The sequence below is a fragment of the Puma concolor genome, chromosome A1, assembly GCF_028749965.1.
Source record: "Puma concolor isolate L17-30 chromosome A1, mPumCon1.1.hap2, whole genome shotgun sequence".
Taxonomy (NCBI): Eukaryota; Metazoa; Chordata; class Mammalia; order Carnivora; family Felidae; genus Puma; species Puma concolor.
The window spans coordinates 233,144,486-233,150,485 of NC_141667.1; the positions used below are offsets into that span (position 1 = coordinate 233,144,486).

The 6,000-nt window shown below is 48.4% G+C and overlaps 1 long non-coding RNA gene across 1 annotated transcript; it reads right to left on the bottom strand.

Moving 5' to 3' along the window:
* Window positions 1–1,226: 1,226 nt before the first annotated feature.
* Window positions 1,227–4,230, bottom strand: LOC147584857 (uncharacterized). The gene is made up of 3 exons (XR_015256001.1): window positions 3,989–4,230; window positions 3,523–3,621; window positions 1,227–2,051 (listed from the first exon to the last, which is right to left on the bottom strand). It is a non-coding gene; the product is annotated as an uncharacterized LOC147584857 (long non-coding RNA).
* Window positions 4,231–6,000: the final 1,770 nt, after the last annotated feature.

Here is a 6,000-nt window from a genome sequence, read left to right on the forward strand (position 1 = left end):
CCACACATCCATCTCAATAGAAACCCAGAAACGTAGTCTGTGCTGTGGCCAGCGGTCGCGTCACAGGGGTTTGTCGGGCACAAGCAGGATCTACCATCCCAGAAAGAGCAAACCATATCAGTACGTTAGAACCTCAACACCAGTTGCTTTCTTTCATTCTATCATGAGTTTCCTCATGGCTTCGTGAAGGCAGCAATGGCAGAAAGCAACGCTAACCACAACTGACTCCGGGTGTGGGATGTTCCATTGGGGGGGATAGGATAGCTCTACGGCTAAAGGCAAAGGCTTTGTGTCTCCCCAAGATGACCGCATCAGTATGTCCCCCCTTCCACCAGTGACAATTGGCACTGTTTCACGGAGAGGCGGGATCTGTAGTCTCTCGCCTCAGACCTGGGCAGACACTGGCAAGCTCCTCAACCACAACAATATGGTGGACGTCATGGGTGTGACCTCCAAGGCTAGGCCTAAGAGGCAGCGCAGCTTCCATTCCAGATGCCTTGGGCGGCTCCATCCGGGGCATGCCAGCCTCCATCTCCTGAGGCCGCACAACAGCCCCGCAGAGAAGGCCTCCGTCCCACAGCGACCATCAGCTTCCCGGGCACGTGAGAGGGCCATCTTAGGAGCAGACTGGACACCCCTATCAAGTCTTCACATGACTGCGGCCCCGGCCAATTCATGACTGCAACCAGGCAAGGGGCCCCAACAGAAAACTGCCAGGCTGAGTCCTCCTCACATTCCTGATCAACAGAAGCAGAAGTTTTTGTTTTGTTTCGCTTTGTCTTTTGAGGGAGAGAGCGTGAGAGGGAAAGCACGAGCAGCAGAGGGAGAGAGAACAATCTTAAGCAGGCCCCACGCCCAGCACAGAGCCTGATGCGGGGCTCGATCCCATGACCCTGATATCACAACCTAAGCTGGAATCAAGAGTCAGACGCTCGAGGGGCGCCTGGGTGGCGCAGTCGGTTAAGCGTCCGACTTCAGCCAGGTCACGATCTCGCGGTCCGTGAGTTCGAGCCCCGCGTCGGGCTCTGGGCTGATGGCTCAGAGCCTGGAGCCTGTTTCCGATTCTGTGTCTCCCTCTCTCTCTGCCCCTCACCCGTTCATGCTCTGTCTCTCTCTGTCCCAAAAAATAAATAAATGTTGAAAAAAAAAAATTTTTTAAATAAAAAAAAAAAAAAAAAAAAAGAGTCAGACGCTCGACCGACAGAGCCACGCGGGTGCTCCGAAACTATCTTTTTAAGCACCGTGTTTGGGGTGATTTGTTACATAGCATTAGATAACTCAAACACCATGGAAATATCCTCAACAGAAGGGTGCTACAACAAGATTTCTGTGGCAAGAACCAAGCAGGCTACTATTTATACGGTAGGTTGAATGCAGCAAGATTCAGGGCGGGACAACCAGTTATGGAAAATGGCCATAATGGCAATAATTATACCTCCTTCACAGAGACGTTGTAAATATTCTATGAGATACCAGATGTAAAGTGCCTCCCAGTGCCTGACTCAGAGTAGAGGCTCAGTAAGTAGCAATTATTACTGTTCTCACAAGGCAGGCTAGTCAAAAATATTACGAGGAGGCAGGGATGAGGGGACACAGGCCAGTGAGAGCCATTTTTTCAAGTGGATATATATATGCTTCTCTTCCATTTATATCCCCCATCCTTTGGACGCCATATCATTTAGAATTAAGTCTGGCCCAAAGAACAGAAAGCCCAAAATAATAGTGGCTTAAGTAAGACCTAAATGCTTAGGTCTCTCTGTTGGAAGCAATTCAGGACTGTCATCTCCGGGTCCAAAATGGCTACCGGGATCCAAAATGGCTACCGGAGTCCCATCGATTACCTCCGAATTCCAGTCCCTAGGATGAAGGGAAGGACAAAGGAGATCATACTCTCTCCACTTGAGAACACTTAGTAGAAGTTGCACACACCGCTTCTGCTTGCCTCCCATTGAACAGAACTAGGTCACACGGACACTATCTGCAAGGGAGGCCAGGAAATGTACGTAGTCCTTATCCTGTGCTGCCATGTACACGGTCAAAAACTGTGGGTTCTGTTAAAAGAAGAGGAAGATAGACGTTGGGGAAACAGTACGCAGTCGGCCGAGGACGCCAAATAGCCTCTATAAGTCTATATATCATACGTAATGACTTAAAAAGCCATGTTTCCGGAGGCAATCGGGGTAGAGATTTCTACTACTCAGATTCTCTCTTTCTCATGTTTCTGAGATCTTTGGTCACTCTTTTCCATCCCAGCCACTGCTGTTCTGACCAATCTGCACGAGCCGTGACCAGCTTCTCGAGAGCTGGAGCATGCCTCCCATCTTAGACATGCACAAGCGGTTTCATAGTGCCTCCACGTCCAGCTTGGGGCTTCTCTACTGAGCTCTGTCCCGAGATACCTCGGGACCACATAGTGTCTACGCGATGTGTGCCACCAGAAATCAGGGGGTGGTTACTGTCTGTGGTGCAAACCTCTGACCGGTGGGAGAGGGGAGGAGATGAGTAAATTCTCCATCTCTCCCTCCTATGGAAGTGCTGTCCCGAGATGCAGTCAATTTGAATGGCACATCAAAAGATAGTCCTTCCAGATCGCATAACCCGTTGAGCTTGACCACAAGCAGGGGGCAGCTCAGTTAAGCACCGTCTTATTGGCTTTCCCTCTTTCCTGCTTCTTTCCCCCTGTTCTCTCACTCTTCTTTCCTGGGCACGGCACTCCCTGCTGGGATGATGGCACCCATGCTCTCTGCTTTCTAGGAAAACCAGATTAAGGATAAGCTAGCTTGCCAATGGCTCTCGCCTCTCCATCCAGACTCCTTCCACTTCTCTTCCCCATTTCCTCATGGCCAGCTGGGCCTCAGTGCATCTCTTAGGGATATATACGAAACTATTACAGAACCGAAAGCCGTCTTCTGGAAGGTTCAAGGGAAGCCCTGCTTTGTCTAATGCTTCTCAATCTTTTCATCGCAGACACACTCAGCACCCCAAATTTAACAAGGTTTCTGGTTATAGCAGGTTAAAAGAAAAAGAAAAAAAAAACAACTTTGAAAATTAAAACATGTTTGGGGTGCCCGGGTGGCTCAGTCGGTTAAGCGTCTGATTTCAGCTCAGGTTGTGATCTCATGGTTCATGAGTTTGAGCCCCACGTCGGTCTGTGTGCCGACAGCTCAGAGCCCGGAGCCCGCTTCAGATTCTGTGTCTCCCTCTCTCTCTGCCCCTCCCCTGTTCACGGTCTGTCTCTCTCTTTCAAAATAAATAAACATTAACAAAAAAGTTGGGTTGTTTTTTTTTTTTTAGTGCTTATCTCTAATCAGCTTCTTTCTGAAGAAAATCCAAGTGCAGAGCTCCTTTTTAATAGACCGAATTGAAATCATGAAGAAACATAGGAATAGAATCCAGACTGTTTTCCCAAAACCTTCATTCCAATTTCCCTGCCATGCCCCCCTCCCGTGAACTTGGGGTCTGTCCTTTGCTGAGGTCTTCGTGCCCCCACCCCCGCCCCCGGTTGTGTCTGGGTTTCCTCACCTGTGAAACGGGGCTTATGGTAACAGCTTAGCTCTTTTCATCGGGAGCTAATCTTAATGCGACGTCAATTCTCGGGAAGGTAGACACTATCCTTGTTTCCTGAAGGGGAAAATCCACACGCATTAAAAAACATCAGGCGCCGGTTCCTTCCCTACATTTTCATTCATCAACCTACTTGTGATTTTAAAGCAGTTGGGAGCCATCTGGCCAAAAGAAAATGAGTTTAATAACCAAATGGTGTTATTTTACAGGAATCACACTAAATGAGACCTTTTATTTTCTGAAGAGTAGTTGACTTAATGGGACTTGAGGGGCCAAATATTATTCTCCATGGTCCCCACAGAGGACCCCCCCCCCCCCCCCACTGTTTGAGCAGCTGAAGTGGTAGTTAATCCAGATGTGTTTGGAAGTTCAGAATCCGATCCCGCAGTGACCGACCACACCTCTGGGACTTACAACAACTCACCATCGGTTCCATGTCGTAATCACTCCTTTCTTTTCTACAAAGGCACCACGGCATGTTGCCAAAAAAGTTTCAAGGGCTTAATGTCGTTTCAAGACTTTTCAAAGTAAGTTCTTGAAACTCACTGGCAAAATTGAAACAACCCTGGGGGCTTGCAAATGTGGATCAGGGATCAGAGAACTCTGTTTCCGAAGAGTACGATCTTCCCCCTAAATCTTTCCTTATGTGTCTGATTTACACAACTCTGATGTCACAATAAAACTAAGTAAATAGGGGCGCCTGGGTAACTCAGTCAGTTAAGCATCTGACTTCAGCCCGGGTCATGATCTCGGGTCATGATCTTGCGGTTTGTGAGGTTGAGCCCCGCATCGGGCTCTCTGCTGTCAGCACAGAGCCCGCTTCAGATCAGATCTGTCCCCTTCCCACCCCTCCTCCCCTGCGCGCTCTCTCTCTCTCTCTCTCTCTAAAAAAAAAAAAAAAAAGAAGAAGAAGAAGAAAACCTAAGTAAATAAAACTTTTTCTCTCAAAATTTGTTTTCTTAAGTCAGAATAATCGAGTCTGATGCCATCTGCAACCCTGTGACTTGGGGGTTCATCCTGTCCTTCCACTTAAACGGGCCAACACAGCATTAATTTAACAAGCCATTTTCTTTGGCAATGCCCTTGCTGACACTTTTCGGATTTAAGCTGCAGGAAAATCTAAGGCAATTTTGACACCTTTGAAGAAAGCATTAACTTTACTTCTTCCTTCTCCCAGATCTAGGGAGCCCTGGAGAGTTCCTGAATTATTCCCATCGGCTGCAGCTTGCCATCTACTGACTATGTATCATTTGAAGCAAGCACAGTTATTCCAAGAAGTTATGAGCCAGCCCTAAGATAACTTTATCATGGCTTTTCGAGACATTCTCGATATGATGGTGACTTCCAGGTTAGAAATTTTTGCAGCCGACCCAATCACGCGCAGGCCGTCATGGCATATTCAGAACATGTGTTGTAAACAGCAAGTTACATCACAGCTGACAGCTGAGGGTGTGCCTCGCGGGACTCATCGGGCCTCGAGAAGACAGCAGAGGGTAAAGCGGCATCGTCAAGGTTAATAAATGAGATTCAGCTCTGACTTCAAAAATTATTAGAAAAAAAAATTTTTCTCTCCTCCTCCCTTGGGTCCCTTTTGCTGGTGTCTTCCTGAACCTGAAAAAACAAATGTGTTTGCTCTTCGTAACTCCCACCCTCAACACACAGACTTGCAACTCGGCCAAATTTTCCGCTGAGCCAGCCAGTGTGGGGGACAGACACCAGGGTCCATGGCAACCACGGGCGCGCATGTGTGCGTGTGTGTGTGTGTGTGCGCGTGCATTTTTCTCTCCAGCCTCCTCCAGAACCATCAGCCAACACCGTGCACACTTCCTAAAACAGAACCCACACCTCCACCCCAGTACAAGGAACTGGGGTATAAACAAACCCTCACGGCCAAGTTCTCTCTCCACAGTCAGAACCCAAGAAGAGGCATTATTAGATCTGGATTTAAATCTGCCCTCCCAGGTCTTCATTCCCCGAGAAAGAGAGAAGGTCACCTTTATTAAATATCATGTTACAGCCTTCTGCGTGTGGGTTCTCGTGTTATTGCAGTTGTCCTGCTCTATGGGGACAAAATGCTTCCCTGTGTTTACTTAATGCCCGAGATTTGGGGATTCCAGAGACGCAGGTCCTGATTAGTCAACTAGGGTCTCCATTACACAGAGATCTCGAAAGGAAGCATTTTGGCTGTTCTCCTATCGGAAGCCGGAAGCCTGAGATGAAGTGAAATGTGCAGGTGTGGCTGTGTGGCCGGTCATTGAAAGAACCAGGGAAAGATGTGAAACGTGGGCCAAATCCCTGAGCAGAAACCACTGTGGTCTCAGCTCTGCCAGCCTCTCGCTCAGACCAGCAGCGCGACTTTCCTCGCCGTAAAACCAGGGTGCTGGGCTTGAGTTCTAGACCTTCGCAGCCTCACAGATGGGGTGACGCTCTGAAGTT